We start from the raw sequence: 17,728 nt of genomic DNA, 5'->3' as shown, positions 1-17,728 counted from the left end.
CGGAGCAGGTGAGTGAGCCACATTCCTTGAACAAGATTCCTGGAGGAATTTCACATCACAAACCTCTGAGCTAAAGCACCAGAATTGAAATCCAGGGTTCTGAGCTGCAGATTCTCAGTGCAGCTTTCTTTCTACCAAAGGAAGTCTCCATTTTCTACAGACTGAATATTCTCTGATTAGAATCCGCCTCCAGATGAACACAGCAGGTATCAATTTTCTGACAAGGGTAGAGGAATTCTTGTCCTTTGAAAGGAAGGGAATAAAGAAAGTTATTCAACCCTGAGGAAGTAGTTGTGTATTCCATAGGACTGAATATTCCTTGAGTGAAGTGAATGAAGTTGCTCAGAACTGTCCAACTCTCTGCGGCCCCGTGGACTGTAGCCTACTGGGCTCCTCAATCCATGGGATTTTTCCGGGCAAGAATACTGGAGTGAGTTGCCATTTCCTTCTCTGGGGGATCTTCCCAACCCAGGGATCGAACCCGGGTCTCCTGCATTGTAGGCAGACGCTTTACCATCTGAGCCACCAGGGAAGTCTTATTCCTTAGCTGCTCAGAAATTCCTTCTTCCCCCAACTTTTCTCCAGAGAAAAGTTTTCAGGTTTCTCTGGAGACTGATCTCCAGAAGCCGTGGGGAAATACTCTCCCACTAGTTATTCTCACACTTCTGGGAAACCTCCTCTTTAGGAGCCAAGAGCTCAGACTGGCCAGTGAAAACTTAAGCAGAATGAGGTAGTTGGAGACTTTCCTAAAAAACGAGGAATCTCAAAATTGTCCTGTTTATTGATCCAGGACAACTGTGTATTATTCTTCCTCAAACAAACTTCATACAACTCCAAACGCAGCAAATAACAAGCGCTGATGAGGATGTGGAGAAATTGGAGGCTTTGTGAATTATTGCTAAGAATGTAAAATGTTCCAGCCTCTGTGGAAAACAGTATGACAGTTCCTCAAAAAATTAAAACTAGAATTATATGATCCAGCAAACCTACTTCTGGGTATATACTTGGAAGAATTGAAAGCAAGGTATCGAAGAGATATTTTCATGCCCATGTTTACAGCAGCATTACTCACAATAGCTAAAATGTAGAAGTAACCCAAGCGTCCACCAACGGATGAATGAATAAACAAAGTGTGGTATATACATACAATGGAAGATTATTCAGCTTTAAAAAGGAAGAAATCCTGTCACATGCTACAACATGGATGAATTTTTTTCTTTATAAAATTTTATTGGAGTATAGTTGATGTACAATGTTGTGTTAGCTTCAGGTATACAGCAAAGTGAATCAGTTATACATATATATTAATCCACTTTTTATTTTTAGACTCTTTTTCCATATAGGCTATTACAAAGTATTGAGTGGAGGTCCTTGTGCTGTGCAGCTGGTTCTTGTTAATTACCTATTTTATATATAGTGGTGTGTACATGTCAATCCCAATCTCCCAGTTTATCCCACCTCCCCTCCCTCCATAACAATGTTTGTTTTGCTCTGCTTTTATTTTATAAATTAGCTATTTGTACTTTTTTTTTTTTTTAAGATTCCACACAGAAAAGATGTCGTATGATGTTTGTCTTTCTGTGTCTGATTACTTCACTCAGTATGACAATCTCTAGGTCCATTCACGTTGCTCCAAGTGGCATTATTTTGCTCTTTTTTATGGATCAGTAATATTCCATTGTATACATGTACCGTATCACCTTTATCCATTCCTCTTTTGATGGACATTTAGGTTGCTTCCATGTCCTGGCTATTGTAAGTAGTGCTGCAACGAACATTGGAGGGCATGTATATTTTCAAATTACAGTTTTCTCCAGGTGTATGCCCAGGAGAACATGGATGAACTTTGAGGACATCATACTATGTGAAATAAACCAATCACAAAAAGACAAACACTGTATATGTGATTCTACCTATATTAGGTATTTAAATTAGTCAAATTTATAGTTTCAGAAAGTTGAAAGGTGGCTGCCAGGGAAAGGAGAAAATGGGGAGTTGTTTAATGGGTATAGAGTTTCAGTTTTACAGAATGAAAAGTTTCTGGAGACTGGTTGCACCAGTAGTGTGAATATGCTTAACATTACTGACATGTACTTTTAAGAATGGATAAGATGGTAAATTTTCAATTATGTGGTTTTTCTTTACAGTTAAGAAATAAATGGAATTCCCTGGCAGTCAAGTGGTTAGGACTCCATTATTTCACTGCTGAGGCCCCAGGTTCAGTCCCTGGCTGGGAAACTAAGATCCCACAAGCCATGTGGCATGGCCAAAACAAAACCAAACAAATACATAAAACACGAAATGAACAGGTCAAAAAGCATATTAAATGTAATTGAAAAGGGAATTAATAAACTAGAAGACACAACTGCTGAAAGTATTCCGAATGCAAGACAGAGGAACAGATGTTAGGAGACATCAACTATGCAATGAGAAAGCCTAACATATAGACCACTGGGTTTCAGCCGGAAAGGAGAAAATGAAAAAGAAATATTATTCAAAGACAAAATGCTTGAGAAACTTTCCAGAATTGATGATGAGTCCTCTATTTAGAAAAGAATGAATCTCAAGAATAAAAATAAACCCACATCTACACTTTTCATAGGGAAACTACAGAACATTGAAGTCAGGGAGACTATAGTAAAAGTATCTTGAGAGCTACCCAGATGAATGATCAACTAGCGAAGGCAGTAGGTAAATGGGTAAATAGGCAGCAGTACATCATACAATGGGTACATTGTACATCAGTGCATGAAATATTTAGTGCTAAAAAAGAAATGAGCTATCATACTTCCCTGCAAGTCCGGTGGTTGACTCAGCACTTCCAGTGCTTCTGCTGCAGGGGGCGAATGTTTGATCCCTGATTGGGAGAACTAAGATCTGCATACAGGACATGACAAAACATTTTTTTTTTTTTTTTCATAAACAGACTTGAAGTTGCCAAGTCGGGGGAAGGGTGGGAGAAGGATATATTGGAGTTTGGGATTAGTAGATGCAAACTATTGTATATAGAATGGATGAACAACAAGGTCCTACTGTATGGCATAGGGAACTACATTCAATATCCTGTGATAAACCATAATGGAAAAGAATAAGAAAAAGAATTTATATATGTATAACTGAATCACTTTGCTGAAAAGCAGAAATTAACCCAATAGTTCATAAATTAAAAAAGAAGCAAGTATGTTTATTATCTAAATTTGAAAAGCTGTGAAAAAAATTTTAATACACATTAAAAAGATTGGTTATTGCTAGGTATGGTCATGCCCTATTCCCTATTCCCTTCCTCTTACCCTCTGTTTGTCTTCATTAATGTGGATGATAGCTTTTATTTTGTAAGTAGAAGAAGGAATAGGCCAAGGTGCAGGAAGAGAGGAGACAGTTTATTCAAGGAGGAAAGGGTGTTTGGTTTTAAATAGTGATATTGACCTTGGGAGAGAAGAGATCCAGAAAGGCCATTGGTCTATTTTCATTTAGGGTGGTAAAATTCATTCTGCTTCAGTCTCTATGGGGCAGGGGACCACTGCAGACAGTCACAATGCTGGTGCCCATTCACAGGAGCTTAGAACTCTAGATACATGGCCATGTCTGAGAGGAGTTGTTCACCAACTCTGTCAGACAATGTCAACCACAATCTTTCTAGATATCTTGGTTGGTCTATATTATCTGATATATATTGCCTGAAATTTTGCAGATTCCAACTTTTTTTTTTTTTGCTTGTGAGCAGAGCAAGGTAGGATAAGGTTTTGAAATTTTTTATCTGCAGTTTGGACCTGTCTCAGAAACCCCAGACAACTAATTGAATACTTTCATTAGAATGTCTAAAGAAGCATCTCAAATTTAATATGTCCAAATATCAAGCCCTTGATTTAATACTTTTAACTTGCTTGTCTTGCTGTTTTTCCTCTCAGAAAATGGCAACACCACCCTTTCAGATACTGAGGCCCAAAACTTGGAAGCATCTCTCTCTTCTTTCATCTCTCATACCTTATGTCCACTGCTTCAGGGAATTCTGTTGGCTCTGTCTTTCAAAATACATCCAGAGTCCACCCACTTCTCATCACCCCCACTATGATCATACCGGTCCAAGTCTTTTTTCTTTTTTTCGGCTGCGCTGGGTCTGGGTTGCTGCAAGGGCTCTTCTCTAGTTGCAGTGTGTGGGCTTCCCACTGCAGCGGTTTCTGTTGGTGTGAAGCAACTCGGGCTTCAGCTGCACGGGCTTCAGCTGCACGGGCTCTAGCTGCATGGGCTTCAGTACTTGGGGCACGTGGGCTCACTAGTTGCAGTTCTTGGGCTCTAGACATAGGCTCAACAGCTGTGGCACACAGGCTTACTTGCTCCGAGGCATGTGGAATCTTGGTAGGCAGATTCTTTACCACTGAGCCACCAGGGAAACCCTCCATTATGTCTTACTTGGATTACTGCAATAGCCTCCCTAACAACCACCCATGGTAGGACCTGAGCAAATAGTTGTTGAATGAATAAGTGAAGCAGTTCCTACATATGAGTTATCTTTGGTGGTTCGATGGCGCATAGTTACTTTTGAGACCCTTTGCCATATTTTGGAGAGAGAATAGGAAGAAGTATATTTGGGCAGCAAGTACTGTGGGCCCATGGAGGAGACAACAGGGAGGAAAGTTGAAGCAAGCATGAAAAATACAGGAGACTGATTCATGGCAATGTATGCCAAAACCACTACAATATTGTAAAGTAATTAGCATCCAATTAAAATGAATAAATTTATTTTAAAAAATACAGGAGAGAGGAGTCAGTGGAAGTGGGAGTCTGAGTGGGAACCAGCAAAGACAATCCAGGTCACTGAGTGCCCCTGTCCCTGCTGTTGTGATTGCCTATTCTTTGCATGTATAGAGAGCCTGACTGGATACCGGTTTCTGCCTGCTGACCCATCCAACCTGGGGTCTGTGAGGTGATCTCCATGAAGCCTGGACAAGTGAATGACCCTCACTGAAGATCAGGTGAAGAGCGAGTTTGCTTCTGAGCTTCAGAGACGCATTCTCTAGAGGGAGGGAATTGAATGGATCAAGCAAGATCTCAAAACTGGGGCTGGAGAGAAAGGTAAGGGAGACATCTTGGTATGGCTTCACCTAGGATTGCTTCCTCTCCTCCTGGGGGAGCCCTGTGACCCTTTCTTCTCCCCGTTCCTGTAGGAGATCCAGCAGCTGCTTCCAGCAGTCTAGGTCTTCTGCCTATGTTGAGTCCTTCCAGAAGTTCATCCTTCTATCCCTTAACTCTTCTCAGTCATTCTTCCACTAGGCAGCTAAGGTGTGGTCCTGTCCTCTTGGTCACTCAGAGACTCGTCTCCAGACTAATGGCTAATGGATTATGCTTCAGGGAAAGTGCTTGGCTTGGTCCCCTACATGTGAGTTCCATTTCCTCCCTTGGGTGTGTTTTAGTTTCCAACTGGGATCTTTGCCATAGTAATTATAACAATCACACTCTGCATAGAAGATCTTAAAGCTATGTAGGCAAACAAACATAAAGGCATTCTTTTTTTTTTTTCTTTTTAATATTTATTTCTTTGGCTACATCAGGTCTTAGTTGTGGCATGGGAGATCCTAATCATGACATGTGGGATCTAGTTCCCTGACCAGGGATCAAACCCAGGCCCCCTGCATTAGGAGCATGGAGTCTAAGTCACTGGACTACCAGCGAAGTCCCCAGAAAGGAATTCTTAAGGAAAGTTAAGTAGTTGTCAGAATCTCCAACTCCACCAGACCCAGAAGCTTTGTACTCACCTGCCAGTAACTGCTTGGTGAGGCTTATTTAAGCAGCTTGAAATTCTTTCTACAATCACATTGAAATAGGATATCCTGAGGGAAAGGGAAGTTTCCCACCCCAACCCTGCTCCTCCCCAAGCCTTCCCCTTCCAGCCAGTAACACTGTTATTCACCTGACTGCTTGGGAGAAAAGCCTAGAAGTTTACCTTCATTCTTCCTTATCCCTCACCTCTCATCCTCTCTGTCAACAAGGCCTATGGTGTGTGCAACTAGAGATTATCACACTAGGTGAGTAAGTCAGAGAGAAAAAGACAAGCACCATATGATATCACTTATATGTGGAATATAAAACACGGCCCAGGACTTCCCTGCTGGTCTAGTGGTCAAGAATCCACCTGCTAATTCAGGGAACACGAGTTTAATCCCTGGTCTGAGAAGATCTCACATGTTGAGGAGCAGCTAAGCCATGTGATGCAACTACTGAAGCCCGTGTGCTCTAGAGCCCATGCTCCGCAACAAGAGAGTAGCCCTCACTCACTGCGACTAGAGAAAGCCTGCGTGCAGCAACACAGACCCAGCACAGCCAAAAAGAAAATAAAATGTGCACAAAAGAACCTGTCTATGAAACAAACAGAATCTGGAATGTAAAGAACAGACTGGTGGTTGCCAAGGGGAAGGGGGCTGGGGGAGGGGTGGAGTGGGAGGCTGGGGCCAGCAGATGTAAGCGTTTATATATAGAATGCAGAAACAACAAGGTTCAACTGTATAACACAGAGTACTACCTGCAGTATCCTATGATACGCCATAACGGAAAAAAGTATACAAAAAAGAATGTATATATATATATGTATAACTAAATCACTTTGCTGATAGCAGTAATTAATGTAACATTGTAAATCAACTATACTTCCATTAAAAAATTGATTAAAAACAAAACAAAAACCATGAGCTTTTGTTTACAAAACATGCCCAGAATCTACTTTCTTCTCCTCCCCACTTAGTGACCTTTGCATTCAAGTTGAACAGCTGCAGTGATGTGCTAACCAGTCTTCCTGCTTCTACACATCTTGCTCCAGATCACCCTCTCCAGAGCAGCAAGAGCCGTTTCTCAGGGACAAGCCCCTCCCACTATTCTGCTCATAACCCTCCAGAGGCTCCCACAGAACTTCTGACACATTTCAAACTTCCTACCGTGGTGCAGGAGGCGCTGCATGATGAGTCTCCAGCCTTCCTCTGTAGCCACCTGTCTTACTGCTCCCCTCCTTGGCCTCGCGGCCTTGCCTGCTCCTTCAGTGTGCTTAGAGCCATGGGATCTATTGCCATTGTTGCTGGCAGTGCTTAAAAGGCTTTGTGAAGATTTCTTCATGAATGGCTCCTTAGTATTTAGAACTGAGCTCAGCACTATAGATCCCTAATGAAATACCTCTGAACTCAGTGGCTTCAAAAGAGCAGCTATCTATTTCACTTACGATGTCTCTGAAATTCAGGCAGGGCTTCAGGAGGAAGATGCGTTTTTGTTCCACTCAGCATCAGCGGGGGTAAATCAACTGAGGAACTACTTCTAAAGTGACTCGCTTCCATGGCTGGCCCACTGAGACTGGCAGTCACCTCTTGGTTAAACCAGGGTTGAGGGCAAGGGATCTTGGTTGGGTCCCAGAAAAGTCAGGTGGAAGCTGTGCTGTCTTTTTTATGACAAAGAAGTCACACAGCATCAGTAACATTGAACTTGGTTATTAGTTATGCAAACGGAAACACCTGTACAAGTTCAAGTGGAGAAAACAGACTCTACCACTTGAAGAGGGAACAGCAGAGTTCTGCAACAGAACATAGCAATAGGAATATCGCTTTTCTGGATAATTCTATCTGCTGTTACCTCCTCAGTGCAGCCTACTCTGACAGTCCTATATAAATTATCTCCTCCCCCTCACCCCAAATAGTCATTCTTACCATTGCAGTCTCTAGTGACTTCATAGCACATTAAGTTATTTTGCTCATTGTTGGCTCATGTGCAGCCTATTACAAGAATATAGCCCCCACCTCTCCCACCCAAGAACAGGATCCTTGCATGAAGGGATGCCAGACCAGAGGCTGTTGCATTAGACTCTGGCACATGCAGTTGGAGAGGTAAAGACTATTTCAAGATATGTAGAGATGGAGATATTGGTATTTTTGATTGAGGATGTAGGGGATGAGGGGGCTTCCCTGGCGGCTCAGCAGTAAAGAATCCACCTGCCAATGGAGGAGACATGCATTCGATCCCTGGGTCAGGAAGATCCCCTGGAAAAGGAAATGGCAACCCACTCCAGTATTCTTGCCTAGAGAATCCCGTGGACAGAGGAATCTGGGGGGCTACAGTTCATGGGGTTGCCAATAGTTAAACATGACTGAGCACACCCACAGAGTATTCTTGTCTGAGAAATCCTATGGACAGAGGAGCCTGGCAGGCTACAGTCCAAAGGGTCGCAAAGAGTCATACACGACTGAGTGACTGAACATACACACAGGGGATGAGGGGAGAAGGGAGGACACTGGGTTGCTGGTCTGTCTCAAAGCGAGGAACTGCATGAAACTGGGGGTATTCATGGCTTAGGGCTGCCTCACAGAGGCCACGCTGAGCCTTGCATTACTAGAGGGGTAAGGGGTGCTAGGTGTGTGCCAAGCCTAGTTGGATGCTCAACATATTCCTTTCTTGTTCCTCCCAGGCTTCCAGGCTCATCTCCCAACTCTCTTGCAGTTGGGTGGGGGCCAGGTGAAGCTGAAGTATACCACTGTCAGGCATGGATTAAACGCCAATCCGCAAGATCCTGCATGTTCTCTTTCCCTTCCTTATAGGAGGCGTGAGAACCACGGCAGCATCACGAATGAGAGAGGCCTGGGTTCCTGCATGACACGTAGAATAGAGAACCACCTCTTCATAACCTTTTAAAATTCATGACGCAGCAGTTTTGAAGAGACTAAGACAGTCGTAGAATACTGCCACATTCAGGATTTGTCTCAGTGTTTCTTCATCTTGTTTAACTTCCTCCTCGATTCCTTGTGTTTTCTGCAAATGGAAACCCAGCTCTGTAATGTGGTTCCATTCAGGTTAACTTTTTTCAAACATGATGTCATACTTTATACTGCATCCAATCAGAGGGACATCAATGCCCAGGCTCCCACCTCCCGTGATAACTATGTTTGAAGACTGAGCTCAGATGGTGGCTGCAGATGTCTCTACTGTAAAAGCACTTCCCACTTTCACAATGAGCATGTAAACTGTGGAGTAACTCTTGGTCACTATCCTGACATCCTGTTCCTGAACAACATTTCACCCAATATTTTCAACATCCATTGTGGTGCCTTCCCTCAACTGTTTTTATTTAGCATTTATTGAGCAATTTACTATGTACTAGGCTCTCTTCTAAGGGTCTGCATGGCTTGGCCTATGGTCCCCTTCCAGCTTCAAAGCCAGCAGTGATGGGTTGAGTTCTCATATAGCAGCACTCTGAGCTTGCTTTTATTATCACATCTTTTCTGAGTTTGACTGAATCTCCTTCAGTTTCCCTTGTCCATTTTATAAATATAGCAGCACCTGGACTCTCTGATCTTCATTACAGCATGTGGGATCTTTTTACTTGCAGTATGGGGGATTTTTAGCTTTGGCACACAAACTCTTAATTGCAGCATGTGAGATCTAGTTCCCTGACAAGGGATCGAACCTGGATCCCTGCATTGGGGGCAGAGTCAGAGCCACTGGACCACCAGGGAAGTCTCTCCTTCATCCGTTGTTAAGGACCCTTGGGATTACATTGGCCCTACCTGCATAACCCAGAAAACCTCCCTGTCTTAACACCAGTTGATTAACTCCACTTGCAACCTTAATTCTCCTTTGCTATAGAACCTAATATACTCATAGTATCTGGAAATTAGGGCATGGACACCTTTGGACAGGCCCTCATTTTTGCTACCACAGAAGGTGAGTAACTTTCTTTCATCACACAGTTAGCAAGAAGCAGAGATGGGGTTTAGGCTCTGGAAGACTGATTCCAGGGCCTACATTTTTAATTTGAATGTTTTTTTATTTTTTACTGAAGTATGGTTAATTCAATCCCTGTGTATTATACTTCCTATGCAAATGTACTAAGTAACAGGTTTGGAATAGTTTATTATGACTTGCACAATCCCTCTAGATACCCTCTTCCCCTGATTTCATAAGTTATCATGAAATTCCCTATGGCAGTTTGACTTCCCACAGCATGCTAGCTTATCTAGATCAGTCTGGAGCTAGCTGGATTAAGTCATTTACTTGCTGCATGATTTGGGCTCATTATTAAAGTTCTCTGTGCCCTAATTTTCATAATATAATGTGGAGAATTAATGATATTTATTCTATAAGTAGGTTGTGAGGATAAAGTCATTATAATTAAAATGTTTACACTCTCAGTCATGTCTGAGTCATGTCTCAGGTCTCAGGTCTCTTTGTGACCCCATGAATTGTAGGTTGCAAGGTTCCTCTGTCCAAGAGATTTCCCAGGCCAGAAAACTGGAGTGACTTGCCATTCCCTCATCCAGGGGATCTTCCCTACCCAGGGATCAAACCAGTGTCTCCTGCTTTGTAGGTGGATTCTTTTCTGCTGAGCCACCAGGGATGCCTCAAAATGCTTACATAGCAAGTGCTATGTATTAGCTAGGATTGCTTATTATTTCTGTATAGTCCTGAGAGATCACAAGGCCAGACTGGTTTTCTGACCCTTATCTTTCATTTGCAGTCATCAAGAGAGGCAGTCACACAGGGAACAATCCTGTGCCCCAAATCACAAAACTTCCATAAGAAACAAATGGCCTCTTACAGCAACCACCAGCACTGGCATAAACAGCCAATGCTAAACTTTTTGGGAGTAAGCACCAGAATAAATTTGATCTCTTTTTTTAAAAAAAGTCTGTCAACTTTTATAATTTTGGAGAATACTGACATATTTGCAGCATTGACTTTTTTGTCATTACATTAAAAAAAAATAGACTTTTTTTTATAGCAGTTGTGGATTTATATAAAAATTGAAGAGATGGTATAGAGAGTTCCCATACAGCCCAAACCCCCAGTTTCCTCTATTATTAACATCTTATATTAATATGCTACATTTGTGCCAATTAATGAACCAGTATTGATAAATAATCGTTAATCATTAACTATGCTTTATTCATATTTTCTTTAAAAATTTTTATTGGAGTCTAGTTGCTTTACAATGTTGTATTAGTTTTTGCTGTACAGCAAAATGAATCAATTATATGTATACTTATATCCCCTCTTTTTTAGATTTCCTTCCCATTCCAGTCATCATAGATCACTGAGTAGAGTCTCCTGTGCTACACAATAGGCTCTCATTAGTTATCTATTCTATACATAGTAGTGCGTATATGTGGAGAAGGCAATGGCACCCCACTCCAGTACTCTTGCCTGGGAAATCCCATGGACGGAGGAGCGTGGTAGGCTGCAGTCCATGGGGTCACAAAGAGTCAGGCACGACTGAGCGACTTCACTTTCACTTTTCACTTTCATGCGTTGGAGAAGGAAATGGCAGCCCACTCCAGTGTTCTTGCTTGGAGAATCCCAGGGTTGATGGGATTGGTGGGCTGCCGTCTATGGGGTCGCATGAAGTTGGACATGACTGAAGTGACTTAGCAGCAGCAGCAGTGTGTATATGTCAATTCTAGTCTCCCAGTTCACTCCGTCCCCTTTCCCCGTTGATAACTATAAGTTTGCTCTCTACATCTGTAATTCTATTTCTGCTTTGCAAATAAGTTCATCTGTATCCTTTTGCTAGATTTCACATATAAGCGCTATTATATATATTTTTGTCACTTATACTAGGTCTGTCCATGTCTTTGAAAATGACACTATTTTTTCCCTCTTAATGGCTGAATAGTAATCCACCATATATTTCTACCACATCGTCTTTATCCATTCCTCTGTTAACGGCGGATTTTCTTAATTTTTACCTAATGTCCTTTTTCTGATTCAGGACACCACATTACATTGAGTTATCATATCTCCTTAAGGCTCTAGTTGGCTGTGAGAGTTTCTCAGACTCTTCTCGGTTTTGATGACCTTGACAGTTTTGAGGAGCATTTGTTCCCTTCATACAGTGTTCCTCTATTGGAATTTGTCTGTCTTGTTTCTCAAGGTTAGACAGGAGTTATAGGTTTTTGAGAAGACCACAAACATAAAGTCCTATATTCACTGTATCATAACTTTGTGTACACTACCAACCTGAGTGATCACTACTGGCATGGCCTTGATCATGAGGTTATGTCTGTCAGGCTTCTCCGTTGGAAGGTTACTCTCTTTCCCCCCTCTCCCCAGTGCTCCTTGGAAGGAAGTCACTATGCCCAAAGCACACTTAAGGACTGGGGAATTATGCTGTAGCTCCTTGAGGAATGCCTTAGTTTCCTAGATTTGTATAACAAAGTACCACAAATGAGTGGCTTTAAGTGACAGAAACTTATTCTCCCATGGTTCTGGAGGCTGGAAGTTTGAAAGCAAGTTGTCAGCCAAGCTAGGATCTCTCTGAAGCTTCTAAGGGAGAATTTGCTTCAAGCCTCTGTCCCTGCATCTGGCGCTGCTGGCAACCTTGATGCTGCCAGGCTTGTAGACACACTACTCCAAGGTCTTCTCCACTGGCACAGAGTGTTCTCCCCCCACCCACGCTGTCTTTGTGTCCCTCTCTTCTTACAAGAACACCAGTTATGTTGGATGGGGGCCCACCCTAATGACCTCATCTTAACTGGGTTGCATCTGCAACACTGTTTCCAAGTAAAGTCACAGTCACAAGTACTGGGCTTTAGGACTTAAACATAATTTTTTGAGGGACACAATTCAACTCATAACGACAGGGGAATATCTATTATATATAAATTATCTGAAATTCTTCTGCATAGAAGATTTTTCTCTTCTTTCCTACTTATTAAGTATTTATTTTGTTTTATTTTATTGAATATAAATTCAATTTTATTGACTATAAATACAATGTTGTGCTAGTTTCTGGTGTACATACATCAAAGTGATTCAGTTATACATATATTCATTCTTTTTCAGGTTATTTTCCCATAGAGGTTATTACAGAATATTGAGTGGAGTTCCTTCTGCTATTTAGTAGGTCCTTGTTGAGTATCAATTTTATGTATGTGGAAGTGTTAGTCGCTTAGTCATGTCCAATTCTTTGTGACCCCATGACTGTAGCCCACCTGGCTTCTCTGTCCATGAGATTCTCCAGGTGAGAATACTGGAGTGGGTAGCCATTCCCTTCTCCAGGGGATCTTCCCAATCCAGGGATTGAACTCAGGCCTCCTGCATTGCAGATGGATTCTTCAGTGTCTGAGCCATCAGGGAAGCCCCATTTTATGTATGGTAGTGTGTATATGTTAATCCCAACTCCTAATTTATCCCAACTCCCAACTTTCCCCTTTGGTAACCATAAATTTATTTTCTAAGTCTGTGTCTGTTGCTGTTTTGTAAATAAGTTCATTTGCATCATGTTTTAGATTCGACATATAAGTAACATCGTACAGTATTTGTCTATGTTTGACTTAATTCACATAGTGTGAGAATCTCTAGGCCCAGCCATGTTCATGTATTTAATCATTGATCTATATCAGTATGAACTGACATCTTGCTATACCTGTTTAGTAGCTCCAGAAGTTGTTTTGGGATTTTCTTTTCATTAATTTTATGTATGACTGCACTGGGTCTTCTTTGCTGTGTGTGGGCTTTCTCTAGTTGTAGGAAGTGGGGGCTACTCTTCATTTTACAGTCTGAGGGCTCTCGTTGCGGTGACTTCTCTTGTTACAGAGCACAGGCTCTAGGCACTCGGGCTTTGTAGCTGCAGCATGGGGGATTAACTGCTGTGCGGCATCTGGGCTCTTAGGTCCCCAACCAGGGATCAAACCCGTGCCCCCTACAGCAGCAGGTCAGAGTTTTATCCACCGGACCACCAGGGAAGTCCCTACTGTCTGATTTTAACTGAGCATTTTATATAATTCCATTTTAAATTTTATCCCTTTTTGAAGAAAAGCTTTGCTGCTATTAGTTACATTCAGTCAGTTAACTTCAGTTCAGTGGCTCAGTCGAGTCCGACTCTTTGCAACCCCATGAATCGCAGCACGCCAGGCCTCCCTGTTCATCACCAACTCCCTGAGTTCACTCAGACTCACGTCCATCGAGTCAGTGATGCCATGCAGCCATCTCATCCTCTTTCGTCCCCTTCTCCTCCTGCCCCCAATCTCTCCCAGCAGCAGAGTCTTTTCCAATGAGTCAACTCTTCACATGAGGTGGCCAAAGTACCGGAGTTTCAGCTTTAGCATCATTCCCTCCAAAGAAATCCCAGGGCTGATCTCTCAATTGACAGTAAGTTTGCTCCCTAGGTGACCTCTGACAGTGGCTGGCAACATTTTTGGTCATCACAATTGTGATATCCAATAAATGAAGACCAGTGATCTTGCTAAACCTCCTGTAACGCAAAGTTCTGTGTCTCACAGCAAACAGTGATCTGATCCACAGTGGCAATAGTGTGGCTATTGGCAAACACTGAATTAGGTAAAAGAATCAAAGTGTATTAGTCAGGAAATTGTTAGGGTTCTAAAAAGGATTCCTTGAACCTTATTGACTTGGAGCAGCTTAGTTCAAGGAAGCAATCTTACTAGTGGGCCCGGAGGTAGGGGAAGTGGATGAAAAACATTATTTGATGAAAAACAGTAGTGACTATCGCACAATAACACAGGCTTTTTCCTTTGGTTGCAGAGAATTTTCAGAACAATGTTTTACACACAGTGGTGATAGCATTTGTGTTAGTTCAGGTCTTCCAAGTAGAGGCTAAGATGAGGTTAGATCCCAAGAGATTAGCCAGAAAAAAACCTGAGAGGGAAATGGTAAGGAAGCTAGAGGAGGTTGAGAGAGCCTCAGGCCTTGAGGAGGAGAGGGGAAGGGGAGGGAAGGTTGGACAGGAAGTCTTAGAGTGCAGTGCACTTCTAAAAGTTTTAGCTCTGCTGCTGAGGAGTCCTTGAGCCAAAGTTGCCTGTCAGAAGACTCCCCTGTCTCCAGGGTACAGCCCTGCCTGGAGGTCCCTGTGGTGCTTAGTTACTGATTGTGACGGCCTGAGGGAAGTCAAACATACGCCTGCCTGCAGGGTGGAGACCTGAGAGGCACTGTCCCCTTGCTGCTTCAGCCCTACCCCCTTGCACTGCACTAATATGCTTTCCCAGAGGACCAGGGGGCAGCTCCTGCATGGCTACTTCAGGCCTCTCTTTCTGAGGGGAAACAGAGGGAGCTTATCTGACAACTACAGCCCTATTCATGGAGCTGATTTCTGGTTTACAACTGGTACTTATCTTCTCTCTGCTCCACTACTTCTTCTAACGTTCACTCACTTTCATTGGTCATCTCTGCAGGTTGTAGCTTACCTGGTTGTATGACTCCTGTTAACTGTGGACAAAGAATGCCACTTGCCATATCAGTCAACAAAGGTTGTTGGTCCATCAAGCCCCCAGTCACTACAGCTGCCACACGTACTCCCACCCCCAAAGGTGAGCCCTGAAGGAACTCAGGGTGGACATAGAATCATCCAGCAAGGTATCAGCCACTGCAGCAGCCCTCAAAGCTGCACCCTGAGGGAAACCAGGATGGGAAAAACAGGATACATGCCTTAGATAGATAGGGTGCATATCAAAGGAATGATTTCAGAGTCCTGACTCTTGCATCTTCCCTTACAAATAAAAGCACTAAATTCATTAACTTGATGTCTGGTTTTCTTTAATGAATAGTGATCTTTTGCTCTTCTGATTATCTGGTTTCGGTTGCAAAACCCCTGTATGTCCTGGCTCCTCCCCTCCCTCTTCTGAGCAGTCCCTCAGAGCTGTCTGAGAAGCTGCCTCCTGGGCTTGAAGGCCTCAAAGTTTACCAAATAATACCTAAGTCTCAACTTTGGGGCTGAAGATTTTTTGCATTTTTTTTTCCAGTCGATATAATCATAACCTTCTCAGGCTGGGGTTGCTGTATCCATTCATAGGGAGTACCAAGGGGCACTGATGTGAATCATGTGGGTTCCATGTGTCGCCTCCCCACCCCACCTGCTTATTATGGTATAAAGGCAGTTCTGCCTCCTTCTGCTCATCAGGGTCAATGTCTCTTGCCAGTAGGAGGAGAAACTGTAGCTTGTAGTTCAGTGAGACCCTGGTCACATACCCTGGCAAGAGTGCAGCCTCTCAGGGGTCAGAACCTCTAGAGCCCAGAGTTGCAGGCATGAGAAACACAAATGTGGGTCTTGGGAGTGATGGTGAGTAGGGAGGATCACTCTTGCTTCCCCTCTGGGGCCCAGACCCAGAACCCCCTGGTCCACCACAGACCACTTTCTCCAGCTTGGCTGGTCAGTTACCTCTTGGCAACCTGCACCCTAGTCTCACCCTGTCTGTTAACTCAGTGTCCCCTCAAGCAGTTTCGACTCCTCGGGCTGCCTCTATGCTCCTGCCACCGGGTCCCTGGCTTCCTGCCTCACTGATGCCTCAGGGCGGGCCCAGCCCAGCAGGAGCTCAGGAAGCTCAGACTAGCACCTGTTTAAGACTTTAAGTCTAGTGTCACCCAATGGCTCCACCGAACTTTGCCAGTCAAAATGTCCTGGGACAATACACAAAATAAGAATAGAGTAGACTTTGGGAGAAGGGACCCCCCCATTGCTGAGATTATCTATCTGTTCGAGTCTTGTTATGTTAATACTTTGGTGAGAGTGAGGTATTTGATAGAAATACACTGAGAGCCCTGCCAGGGCTGCTTGTTATGTTTGTTGTGTTTTGAATAGGTAATTATTCACAGGGTTCAAAATCCAAAAGCTACAAAACAATATCCAGTGAAATGTTTCCCTACTACCTCTATTTTTCAACCATCCAAGTTCCACTTTCCAGGCAGAACAAATGCCTTCAGTTTTTCCAGATACTGTAATGCACACATTTATATTTGTTAACCAAGATGGCAACATACTATACGCATTGTTCTGAACCTTGTGTGTACGGTTTTAAAAATCTATCACTGTATTTTAGGGATCATTTCATTGTATATTTAGCGATGCTTTGTTTTTGTGTGTGTGAATGTACCATAATTTATTTACTCAGTCTACCAATGAATGGGCATTTAGTTGTTTTCTAATCATTTGAGATTGCAGAGTGTGGTGAATAATTGTGTACATCTCAGGTATGTGTAGAATAATTTCCTAATGGAGCAATAGCTGCATTAAAGGGTATTTACATTTATCATTTGAGAGATAGTTGCTTCCATAGAGACTGTACAAGTGAGCCTTCTGCCTTCAAGTGAAAGTGAAAGTGAAGTTGCTCAGTCGTGTCCGACCCTTTGCGACCTGTGGACTGTAGCCCACCAAGCTCCTCCGTCCATGGGATTCTCCAGGCAATAATACTGGAGTGGGTTGCCATTTCCCTCTCCACGGGATCTTCCCGACCCAGGGATCGAACCCAGGTCTCCCACATTGCAGGCAGACGCTTTAACCTCTGCACCACCAGTGAAGCCCTTCAAAGTCCATGTTATTTCAGAGTTTTACCAACATAAGGTGTTTACAAATCTTTTTCATCTTTGCCAAATGGAAAGGATAAAACCGTATCTCTATCTTGTTTTAATTTGTATTAATATTAGCTGTATGAAATTGTTGTGATCTTTAGGTAAAAATAATTGTTGACTCTTGGCAATTTTATGTGGTTTTATTTCTCTCAATGTAAGATTGAGAATATTTTAATCTTTGAGTTATTTATGGGGGGTGGAATGGATTGAGGGATGGCGATCGGCATATATGCACTGCTGTGTATAAAAAGGGCTTCCCTAGGGGCTTAGCGGTAAAGAATCTGCCTGCCAGTGCAGGAGATGGGAGTTCAATCCCTGGGTTGGGTGGATCCCCCAGAGAAGGAAATGGCAACCCATTCCAGTAGTCTTTCCTGGGAAATCTCATAGACAGAGAAGCCTGGTG

General features: G+C 42.9%; 1 non-coding gene across 1 annotated transcript; it reads right to left on the bottom strand.

Moving 5' to 3' along the window:
• Positions 1-460: 460 nt before the first annotated feature.
• Positions 461-532, bottom strand: TRNAC-ACA (transfer RNA cysteine (anticodon ACA)). Its single transcript has one exon. It is a non-coding gene; the product is annotated as a tRNA-Cys (tRNA).
• Between the last annotated feature and the right edge of the window lie 17,196 nt (positions 533-17,728).

Source organism: Ovis aries, chromosome 1 (assembly GCF_016772045.2).
Source record: "Ovis aries strain OAR_USU_Benz2616 breed Rambouillet chromosome 1, ARS-UI_Ramb_v3.0, whole genome shotgun sequence".
NCBI lineage: Eukaryota > Metazoa > Chordata > Mammalia > Artiodactyla > Bovidae > Ovis > Ovis aries.
The sequence above is the reverse complement of the archived record's forward strand: the minus strand, read 5'-3'. Positions and strand labels throughout refer to the sequence as shown.